Consider the following 13079-nt stretch of genomic DNA (forward strand, 5'->3'; position numbering starts at 1 on the left):
TGTTGGCTTGCCTAGCAATGATGTTGGGCGCCATCACAGCCTATAATAGAATTGGGTCGTGACTCTTCTTCTTTGAACCTTCATCCCAGACCATCATAATTTCGTATCATCTTCAAATCTCCATATTTTCCCTAAGACCTATATTTTCCATATTATAATGGCTAAAACTTCAAAGTCAGTGCCTTAGCATGCCCTCCCTTCATCTTCCCACCTAGCCGAAGATGCCGAGGTGGCCATTCCCGAGGTGGCTCAGGAGCTCCCCATGAAGATCTTCGTACTCGGGGGCTGCTCTATCGGGGTTGACTTCAAGGTCAAGAAGGACTCTAGTAAACAAGACCGAGGCGGGGGAGCATGGAGATACATATGCTCCGTCACTGAAGAAACCCTACTCGCGCGGATTGTAAATGGGAGGGTAAGGACGTGGTCATTGCTGCTCCCAAACGGACATGCAAGTATACGTAGCCGACAAGTAATATACGATTGTAAGTCCAGATATCTTGTCCATAGGGACTTGTGATTAACTATCAACTAAATTGAACTAAGATAATTAATCTATTCAAGCTATTCTCTAAAATATGAATATTTAACTTAAACTAATCTAGAATCGTAAACTATGAAATTAAAGGAAACAAGTCTGCAATCTTAGAGATGAATTTAATGGGGAAAAATATTCCAAAGCTATGGGTTAGCTAAAAATCCCGTTGAGTTTTTCACTTAAACCTGTCTAACTAATTTATCTGGTTTATTGATTGACAGGGTTAATATTGCTCGTGCCCTTCTTTCGAAGTACTACTCACCTATTCAAGCTAGCCTAACGTCTATTTTCCTATGGAATTAGTACTAACAAGAACGCATTAATAATTCCCGTATAATAACCAAGCAAGGCGATTAGGTATTATCCTATCTTAACCGTAAATCCGTTCCAGATACTCAGGTTCAAGATCTTGCTCTACTCAATCTTATATGCAATCTAGATTTCCCTCTCCCGAGTTCAATCCTAGATTCATAGATAGTATTCAATTGGTGATCAAGCAATCAAATAATTAAGCGCAAGATTGAATAAATAAACCAATATGATAAAATAGTAAGAATAATTCAAGCTTCAAACTATAACGTTCATGTAGCACCAAAAATTCTAGAACTAATGAACTATGAAATTAAAGGAAGAGAAGAGAAGAAAAACTAGTTAGAAGCCTCCTCCAAGTGCGGTGTGTGTTTTCCCACACGAATATGGTTAAATATATGCACTTTTGGCCGAACATCAATACCCCACACTTAGACTCTTACTCATCCTCGAGTAAACATTAAAACCACTCTCAATAAATCAAGCCTAGAAACACCACCACTTCGGTTGGTACTAACAATTAGGCCCTATAGCAACTCAAACCATCAAATATACACTTCATGATCATCGTGCAAGATATACAAGTCACAAATAAATAACAAACTTCTAACCTCCTAACCTTTAAGAGGGACTCTAACTCACCAAATTTAAGCTCGCTCACCTACTTTGTCATATAAAGTTAATAACATCACCTATCTATCATAAAATAAGTGTCCTCACAAGAATAAATAGTCCATACACTCAAATCAAAGAACGAATATAATTTAAGGACTTAGCTTCAAAGAACAACTCACGCACTCACAAATGAATTCACATATATGCACAAAGCACCATAGGCTTGCCCATTATATACATCTCTGCTAATTAAGTATGCTCGAATGGATTCAAATACGACTTTAACAGGTTGTAATGTTGGCTAGGGGATGGGTAGGAGAACTATATAATATTGACTTGCACTATCCTAAGCACTTTGCACTTTTAGACTTCATCACCCATTATTTTCTACTCTTCACTTTATTTTCTAGCCCTCTCTTCATCTATTATTTCACAAGTATTTCCATCATATTAAGAACGTTTCATCTTTTTTTCAAAGCAATTTTTTTTATTGTTTTTTTATTTCATGTCACATTCTTTTCAAGAGGACCCTTTCATAACTCACTACTACATTATGCATTTATAGCTACAGAAGTTTTGCTATGAATTTAATAATTATAGCTAATACCTAATAATAGCCACACAAATTAGAATCTGTGGCTATTTACAAAAGTATAAAATTTCTTTGCCACACAAATTAAGTTAGTAAAGCTAATTCCTTGTATTAGTTATACTTGCTAACAATCGTGGCAATAGCTACATAAATAGCTATAAATTTATTGTTACAAATTAAATTTTGTATCTAATCATATGTGTTTGCCACGCGTCAATAGTTATTGTAGCAAAAGTAACCTTTTAGCTACAATAAATTATTTGAAACAAAATATTGTAGCTAAATGAATGCTTTTGCTTCAAGTTTTAAAACGTTGTGGCAGTAGTTAAATGATATAGCCGCAAATTTATTGCTATAACTGAATTCTGTAGTTAATCATTAATTTTTTTGCCACGAATTGAAACTTACTATAGCTATAATAACATTTTAGCCACAATAAAATATTTGAAATAAAAATTTGTAGCTAAAAGAATATTTCTGCTTCAAGTCATAAAAAGTTATGGCAGTATAGGTTAAATTAGCCACAAATATTTTGCTATAATAGAATTTCGTAGCTAATCATTAGTTTTTGTCACGAGTTAAAACTTCATATAGAAATAGTAACCTTTTAGTCACAATAACTTTTTAAAATCAAAATGTTACTAAATAAATAATTTTACTTCAAGTTCTAAAAAGTCATGGCCATAGTTGGATTAGTAGCTACAACTATTTGTCACGCTAAAATAATACCACAAAATTGATAAGATAAAATTTTATAACTCATCATTAGTTTGTTTTTTCCACAAGGTAAATCTAGCCACATTAAATATTTGAACTACATTTTGTAGTCAGATAAATATTTATCTTCTAAAATAAAAATAGTTAAACAAAAGTTAAAACTATTTGTCATGACAAAATTAATAGCCACAAATTTAAAAAGACGGTAAACTTACCAGTTAATTATAACTTTGGTCGTATAGTTAGGATTGTCACTGCAAAAATAGTATTTTAACCACAATAAGTTATATGTACAAAATTTCATAGATGAATATTTTTATTTCAGTGACAAAAATAAGAGTTGCTCAAACACTATCAAGTAATGAAAATTCAATTTTAACTATAGAAGTTAGATTTTCTCAAAATAATTGAAAATATAGTAATTATGTATAAATTGAAGTATTAATAAACTTTAAAATAACAAACTAAATTGCAAAAGTTGATCTTCAATAATAGATCATTTGTATGCCTATTTGTAGCCTCAAAACTTACCAATTTACTTTTTATTTATTAAACTCATATTTTATTTATTGCAACATGTTATATTTGGACGTTAATTATATATATTTGGTGTAAAATTCAAAATATATTAGCATATATAGATAATTTATGTATGTCTTGTACTTAACTATTTTTTATGTAACTACTTAGAGTAATTTCTTATATGTTTAAGATTTCTTTTTAATTAAGTCCTCATATATTGAAGACTTTAAGAGTTGTTTGATATACATATATATATATATGTATGTATGTATATATATATATGTATGTATGTATATATATACACACACCTAAGTATTTTTAATAAGTACTTAGAATAATTTCATATATCTAATGATTCATTTTGAAAATAAGTTCTCATATATTGTAGAACTTTGTGAAGGTTTTGGTGCATTTAATTTTGATAAATGACCAAAGCTCCAAAATACATACAATCAACATATTTAACTCTACAAAAAGTTTATGAAATTATAATTCATTAATTTTTATATAATTCTGTTATCACTATTTACACAAAGAATTACGAAATTAATTGATACTTAAGTCCACATGAAAACTAATTATGTTATAATTCTTATTAAATATAATGGAATTATAGCTAATTAATGTGTGGATGACTAATTATATAAAATTTAAACAACTATAATCTTGTACCATATACACACAAACACACACACACTTAGGTCCACAGGAAAACTAATTATATATATATAAGTTTCTAATTTTCACAAATTAAATTATACATCAAACATAAGAATTGAGAACTAAATATGATAAAGATATAGGAAGAGGATCATGTTTCTCTTGTGACTATTATTTGATATTTTATAATATTTACATAATTCAATATTATTAAGTTTCACTTCAAAAAATTTAAGATTTTAATATGGTTATATAGCAATGTATAACAAAAATAACAACTAGTATATCATAATTCATATTAAAAAATTATACTTGTAACTTTCAATACATTTTAATTAAGTATGTAATTAATTTTCATTAGATTTGAATAAACAATATCAAAATTAGACAAGATGTTTGTATCTATGTACATTGATCGCTAATTACACTCAATTTAGACAAATAGAAAAGTTATTTATTTAATGATTTAATACTATTTTAATAACTTAATAACTATCGTAATCTACTTAAACGCTAAAATTAATAAGTTAATATAATTGAAATAGGAATACATAAGAAAACTAATAATATCGTATAGGACAAAAAAAGTTATAAAGAATATAATATATTATAGAATGTCTTTATTTCGTGCAAGTTAATATTTTTATTTTATTTAGTATAAATTATGTATTTAATCTTTTGTATTTTACATAGATAATTTTCTTACTTGCTTGCATATGTTAGCAGTAGTACTTACGTTTCTAGCATTTATGGCATTTGTAATATATTACATAAGAAATAAAAGCAAGCAAATATATATTAAAAAATAGAAAAGGAACATAAAGGCCATTTGGCCCAAACCAAAATTCACAAACCTAATAACATTCTCACTTTATATGTTTCCCTACCCTGCCGCCAACCCCATCCCCCCTTTCCATTTCCTTCTTCAACAGTGCCTCTCTTCACATGAAGAGAGCAAACCCGCGGAATCATTGGCTAGATAGCTCGATGGCTTCTATTTTTTCAGGTATATTTATGTATATATATCTTAGGATTTTTAGATCCCAATAAACCTATTTGATTTAAAATTTGGGATTTAATTCTAACAATTTAAGATGTAATATTGGGAGGAGACACAGTTCGTCGAAAAGACACTACAAAAATGAGATGAGAATTCTTTCAAAAGTTTTTTAAAAAAGTATACAAGTTTATTTTCTTATCTTGTTGCTTTGAGTTTTCCCCTCTTATTGTATACTAAAAATTCTTGTATCAATGTGCTTTTTGGTTCACTTATTCTTTTGTGTTAATTATTATTTCTTTTAAATTTATAAGGTGCATTTCAATCTATTCAATGCAAGAAGATTAAGGATTCAACCTTGATGCCAAGAGTGAAAGTAGTTCATCCTTGACCGCAGAAGATCATCTAGTGGCGACATCTGAAATTTCCGGATCAAATACTTAGAACTTAGTTTTCTTTTGACGTGGAACCCTTCAGAATTTTATAGATTATAGATAACGGTGCATAATTTGTATTATACTCTTATTAGTTTGACAAGAATGTGAGTTTAAGTTGTTTCTATTATCTAGCTGCATATTAACTAGTTGTTATGTCTCTTGTACAAGAGTTACATACTTGTGGAAGTGTTGATATTATGTACTGTAATAGACAATTGTTTATTTTAGAATTAATTTTTTAAACTATTTAGATTTCAAATTATAAAATAAGTGATATTTAAAGTTTATTACTGTGTGTTTCTATGGTTTGATAAAAAAAATGTATGGATATGGAATGTTTGAAATTTTAATAAAATAATTTTTGATCAATAAAAATAAAATATATAAAATCTATTCACCAAATAAAATATAATAAAATATTTAATCGTGGATATTTGACGATTTATAGCCATAAAATTATGGGTTGGTAGCTAAATATAAATGCTATAATATAAATCTAATATGAGAGCATAGCTACATATTTGAATTTTGTAGCTACGTAAATAACATCTTTTGCCACAGTATATCCCTTTGTATCTAAAGTATAGAAGATAGCTACAAAGTTAATTTATCGTGGCAAAGGAATAAAATTATTAGCTATAAATATATATTCTTTGTGGCAAAATTTTTTATTAATATAGCCTCACAAAAATTCTTGTAGCAATAAGTATTAATCCTTAGTCATGAAATGTTAAAGTTTGTAGCTAACTTTTAGTTACGCTACTTCTAGCTACGGATGCTACGGAAAAATTTATTGTGGTTAAAGTGTTTAGCCACGAAATTTTTCATGTTTAGCTACGACGTACTTCATAGCTATATATGCATAATGTTGTAGTGACTTTGCAGGTATCATTGGTCAATATTTTTCACTTAACCATCCCTTTCTTCAGATTTGCTAATTAATATCATAGTCAAAGCAACAGTGCTCAAGAAAGTAGGGTGCAAAAACTAGGGATTCAACAAAAGAATCAAGGCAATAACACGGCTTCCAAATAAAAGGCTACAGGCTCAAAGGGCTAACTAGTGGTACAATATCTGAAAAGGCTAAAATTCACAAGACATATTAAAGAAAGCCTATTATAATCTTCTAAACAGAGCAACACTTTTATTTCGTTTCAATAACATGCAGGGCAAGTTCTAAACTAAAATGCAAAACGTGGAATATATGTAAGAAATCCTCACCCCACATGGCACACGTATCAATCAAGATGGATCAATTCTACTCTAAAACAGACAGGATCATACCGAATGACAAAATCAGAATAAGCTATATACAGAGTCACAACCCTGAGTCTAGGTGTCAGAAAGTCTGCTATTTTATTCATTACTTAAGAATTCACATGAAAATACTACTAAAGATCAGGCCTAAGGATGCTAGTATCAAACAAGTCACAAAAGGTTTTCTTCTCCCTCTTACTACTCCTCAAACAAATAAAAAAAAACTAATCCTAAAAATAAAAAAAAAACTTACCCGGTTCGAGTTACATCCCCTTAAAAAGAAACGATGTACAAAGAAAAACCAAGGAGAGTTATTATCTAACTAAAACTAATTAGATACGAAAAGAAAATATTTTTTGAATTTTTTATTGTACTTTAATCCCTCAAGAAAGCTGTCCACAAAATCCATCGTCGGGAAAAATACAAATTTTCTACATTTTTTTCTCAATTTCGCTCTTTGCTATTTTTAAAAATTTGTACAAAAATCTCTACATTAAGAAAAGGTACTAGAACTAAGTTAGGATGACACAGAAAATCACCTAGATAATCTCCTCACCCTACACTTAAAAATTGTGCAATATCCTCAATGCCTACAATAAATAACAAGAGGGTAAAAGAGACTCCCTGATCGGCCAAAGACCGGAGTATTAGAAGCTCATGGGATACTCAGGCTTCTCTAGGTATGATCGTTTGTGCGGGCATCCCACACTTAGTTCCAACCATTACTCGCTTTTTCACGCACATATTGGCTTTGACTCCATGCTCCTACTTCTACAAAATACAAAAAAAAATATTACAAAAATAACACAATAAAAAAATAAATAAACAAAAATATAAAGAAAAAATAAAGTTGGGTTGCCTCCCAACAAGCGCCTGATTTAATGTCGTGGCACGATGCCATCACTTTCACCGCTTTTCCTTCCACTTTAAGGGTATGAATTGTGCCCCCAATTTTGCATCAATTTTTCTGTCATTTTCCTGGGCCGGTGGTGTGAAAATAAAGGAACCAAGAAATAGATATCGCATCTTGCACTTCTTGGCCTTTAAGTGAGGGATGTCATTTTGTCTTCTTGGTATCAAAAATTTGAGGATATATACACCTTGTTCCTCATCCATTGACTCCTCAATATGCTCGAATAGATCAATTATCATATCACCAACCAAACACAATGTTGAAAAATGGTTAGAATGATGTCCAATACGCTCCAACTCTAAAAATGTTTCACTTTTACACACTTCCTCAAGCTTGGCATCATTAATAATTTTTTCGTCGAATAGTTGGAATTCCTTTTTCTGCTCCTCATGCTGGCCAATATCCACAAAAATTGATTGTAGGGCATCAGACGCCTCAACCTTTTTATTCAATTGAGACTGCAAGTCATGGATATCTGAGCCAACTTGGTCTATCTCTTGTCTGAGCTCAGTTCTTTCGTTTATCAGTTGTTCTACCATATTCGAAAGACCATTACGTAGAACCCCATGAAATTTTACTAGTTGAGCTTGTTCCACTAGCCAAGATTGGCTCACGATATCTGCTTCTTCAAAATTATCTTCTTGTGGGAACTTTCTCTCTTCATCGAATTGAGGTTCTTCTTGAAAATTGGCCGTTAATTCGTCCATTCTAGCATGCAGTCCTTTGATCGCTAAGGCAGTCTTTTTCTGAATTTCATCTGGTTGCTCGGCTACTTGCCTCATCATGTCAATAATACAAGCAACGTGTTCTATATCCTCCACTTCATTGCTCCTATCAAACTCATAAAATATTATTAGAAACATCATAATAAGAGCTCTAAGAAAGATAATACAAATTAGGACAACCATCCCAATGGCCACCTTGACCACCATACACATTACAAATATTCCACTTATAAGATTGATACCATTTTGCCACAAGTGTGGTCCTCTACAATATGGACAAGGATCACTAAAGTACGAATAACCAACTTTCAACCAATTATCATTCCAAGATGCCATATCAACAAAGATAGTAAAATACTAAACTAAGCTAAAAATAAAAAAACTTGAATAGACAAAAAGTAAAAATCTAATCTAGTAAAATAGTTAATTTCTAAGTCTCCGTCAACAACGCCAAAAACTTTTTTCTCCCAAATGCGCACGTAAGTATACGTGGCCGACAAGTAATATGGGATTATAATTCTAGATAGCGTACCCACATGGACTTGTGATTAACTATCAACTAAATTGAACTAAGATAATTAATCTATTCAAGCGATTTTCTAAAGTATGAATATTTAACTAAAACTAATCTAGAATAGTAAACTATGAAATTAAAGTAAACAAGTCTGCAATTTTAGAGATGAATTCAATGGGAGAAAATATTCAAGAGCTATAGGTTAGCTAACAATCCCATTGAGTTTTTCACTTAAATCGTCTAATTAATTTATATGGTTTATTGATTCACATAGTTAATATTGCTCGTAACCTTTTCCCGAAGTATTACTCACATATTCAAGCTAACATAATGCATATATTCATATGGAATTAGGATTAACAAGAAGAGATTAATAATCCTCGGTTCACCCTCGACCACCTACTCCATCTGTACAGTCCCTGAATCTTCCAAGGGGGACTGATCAAGCTCATAGCAAGCAAGGCTCCTTTCTCGAGCATTGATTAGGACCTAGACCAAGACTGGCAGGGGAGGTTTGTTTAGGTGAAAATCGAAGACCTGATCCCCCCGAGTTTCTACCGCTTCCCCGAGGAGTGGAACGCACCCCGTAAGTGTTGTCATTCTTGTGCATTTATTTCTTTTTATTCTTTCTCTCATCCCCCATGTTTGTGGTCGTGAAGCTTTTGCCCGAGTTCCCGATGAAATCCCCCGATTCAAGGAGTGGATCAAGGGGATTTATAAGCAAATTTTGTACTCCGAGCGCGCATGGCACAAACTTTCGATGGGCAAATGGGAAGCATGTTATCATGGTGAGGTTCTTCTCTAAATAGTTACCATCACGCTCTTAACATGTACAGTGCTAACCCTTTCTCTTTTCTTACAGGTCTGCTTAAGACCACCAAACTTAGGCCGCTGGATGAGGACAAGGATCCATCATTTCTTACTGAGCCCTCCGTTTCCAGACAGCCTGGGGATTCCGCACAGGAGGAGAAGAATAAAAAGAGAAAGTCCCCGAGTTCCCCGAATCCCAAGGCGAAGAGGAAGAAGAGGGCAGCGACCCAGGTCCGGAAGCCCAAGAAGAACACCAAGTCCAGTGTGCCGGACCCTGACTTTCTCTACCGGCTCTGGGATGAGCCAGAATAAGATGACATCTTCATCGCTCATGGGTCAACCCGTACTGGGGAGCATGTAACGACCTAGAAAAAGGACCACGAGTTCTATCCCCTTCTGACTCGGGAACCTACGGGAGAGATGGAGGCTACGACCTCCTAGGAAGATGCTCCTATTTCGAAGGAGGTGACCGGTGTCATTGACATCATGGAGATGCCCTCCTACACTGATTTAATGATCGAGGAGGCCCAAGCGGGGAAATAAAAGTCAAGTGAAGGAACACAGAGCGGAGATGATCCCCACAACTTGTTTTTCGACGGCATGGACATGGCCGCATTAGAGGATTTTTATGGGCTTGGTTACCTGGAGGTACCAAAGAAACATGTTCCCTTAGGAATTGGCGGGCTGAGTTCGAGCCCAAGATAAGTGAAGCAATTTCCCGCGTCGAGCCCGGACCCCGAGTGCAATAGAACGGTCAAGCTTACAGTCCTAGAGGACGTCGGAGTTTCGTCTGCTCCAGTTGGCATAGCCAGCTACTTCTAATGCCTGATGACCGAGGTGGACCAGGACAAGATGAATGAGGTGGAAATTCCAAGCCTCTTCAACGAGGTGCAACAGGCGCTGAACTGGGTAAGGCATTGGCCCCTTGTATCCCTTTGTGAACCATTCTTTAGACTTTTATGTCCTTTACTAACTTCATTATTTTTCAGGCTTTAGTGTTTCATCATGAAAGCTTCATTCGGTATCGCTTGGAGGTTAGCCAGCTTGAGTTCGAGCTCAAAGAACAGGTTCGGAAGAAGGACATGTACATGCCTCTTAGTGAGACATAGGACAAGGCCCTTAAAGACCTCCTGATTCTCCGGGCCAAGATGGAAAAAGCTTAGAAGAAGGCCTCGACCCTAAAGTGGGGACATGCAGACCTGGTTGAGAAGGTAAAGATCATTGAGGCTAAAAATGAGCAGCTAGTCATGGTGACTAATAACACAACTTTGCAGGTCCAGCAGAAGATAGACCTAATCGACCAGCTCCTGGCCGAGATGGACGAGGCCAAGGCCATGGCCGGAGGGTGGAAGGGCAGGATGAACCTGCTGGCTTTGGAGAAGGAAGATGCGAAGGCGGAGCTAGCATTGGTAGAGAACCAAATCCGGGTGGTGAAGGACAAAACCAATAAGTGGTCTCAGCTGAATGATGATCTCTGGGCATAGCTCAGCTCGGCCATCTTGGAACATTCCCTTATGCAAGAATACGCTGCACTGAGGTCCAAACTAGATGCAACCTCAGCTGATGGCGAGGAAATACTAGTATAAGGCCGATATGGAGGCATCTGAGACTCGTTTAAAGATAAAGACTGAATACATAAAGCGGCTATCCCACAGAGAGACCCTCGAAGAGATCCATGTTCGAGGTTTTGACTTATCAACCGAGATCAAAGAAGCTAGGAGGCTCGAGGCCAAAGTAAAGGAGCTCTACGAGCCTAAGGGCCCCGAAGGCTCCGAGAGTTCTGATGCTTCTGAAGGCTTCGAAGGCTCCGACGATTCTGGCAATGAGTCAGGCTCCGGTGAAGACCAAGCGTAGATGCCTTGGTATTTTTCTATTTTTTATTTTTTTTGCTTAGGTATTTTTTTGTTTTCTTTGAGGCCATTCTATCAGGCCTTTGTATTTATATTTTGGAATATATATGAAATTTATCTGTTTTTGGCAATATCTTGTCTTTACTTTTTTAGCATCTTTTTGCAATTTCTACTTGCGTAATTTTTTTGATGCCTTAGCATAAAACTAGACTTCCATGCCACTTTGGCTTCAAACCCTCGATGAGACCAAAGGTTTTTAAGATGCTAAAGTGTTTCTAGGTGATGTTTTTGCCGAGGGTAATCTTTTAGTAGGTTTCAAATTTTCGTAAAGGCCTTACTTTCTAGTTAAAAGAATTCGGACATCTCCAGGCCGTTTATAGGGTGGTCGTATCCTTTATACTTGTGCACCGCCTAATAGGTTTGGTGCTTTAGGGATTCGGTAGCCCGGGTCATCCGAATTTTCTTCGGGTGATAGTCGCTAAATAAGGGTAGCCCGTGGATTCGATAGTCCTCGAGTAGGGGTAGCTCGTGGGCTCGATAGTCCCCGAGTTGGGGTAGCCCATGGGATCGATAATCCCCGAGTAGGGGTAACCTGTGGGCACGATAGTCCTTGAGTAGGGGTAGCTCATGGGCTCAATAGTCGAAAGCGTAAAAAAAACTCGTGCCATGGCAAGAGTGGACTATATGGGCAAGATTCGTAAGATCGTTTGGCCCTTACAATGAATCCTAACCACCAAGCCTTAGCTTTTAGCACACAAAGTTTGCATTTTCCCTTGGTAAGACCTTAATCCGAGGGTAATGGCCCCCAGTATTCGAGGTCGAACGCGTGAGAGCTCGAATATTGTTGACTTGAAACGAACGATCACTAACTCCTGTCTGAAATCGATCTTTAAATCCAAGTTAGCATGTTTTATTGTTACCTCGTTAAAAACCTTGACGAAAAACCCACTATAGGACAAAACTAGTTTAATGAAAAAAGATTGCAATGCGTGCTTTCAGACCTAATAGCCACATCCATCCTTGGTCGTTTACCTGCATATGTTAGTCCAATTTATAACATGATTAAAAAGTAATTAAGTTCGTACCTTAGCAGTAGTACCGCTTTAAGTGTGTCACGTTCTAGTTGTTAGGTAGTTGTACGTCATTCCCCGCTTCAAGTTTATACGAGCCTTTGCCGGTTATTCCGACAACTCGATATGGTCCTTCCCAGTTTGGTCCCACCTTCCCTATGTTAAGTTTCCTGGTGCATAATGTTACTTTCCTCAACACCAAGTCCCCGACTTGAATGTGTTGGAGGCTGGCTCTTCGGTTGTAACACTTTTCTATTTGTTGTTTCAGGATGGCCAACCAGACCAGGGTGGCCTCACCTTTCATCCAATAATTCCAGGCTCGTGATTTCATGCCCCAACCTTGGAGAGTGTGACCGGTGTTCAACCGAGTTGACCCGGTCGAGCAAGCCTGTTAGACATTTCCTACCCAACTCGCTTATGACCAAGAGAAGGCATGTTACCATTAGTTAAACAGTGGAAAGATCATATATATAAACATTACTAATTCATTTCATTTCATTTTGCTACATCATAGTTAAGTTCTCAAAATACATACAATTTACGATTTAAGGGAACA

The sequence above is a fragment of the Nicotiana tabacum genome, chromosome 10 (assembly GCF_000715075.1).
Source record: "Nicotiana tabacum cultivar K326 chromosome 10, ASM71507v2, whole genome shotgun sequence".
NCBI lineage: Eukaryota > Viridiplantae > Streptophyta > Magnoliopsida > Solanales > Solanaceae > Nicotiana > Nicotiana tabacum.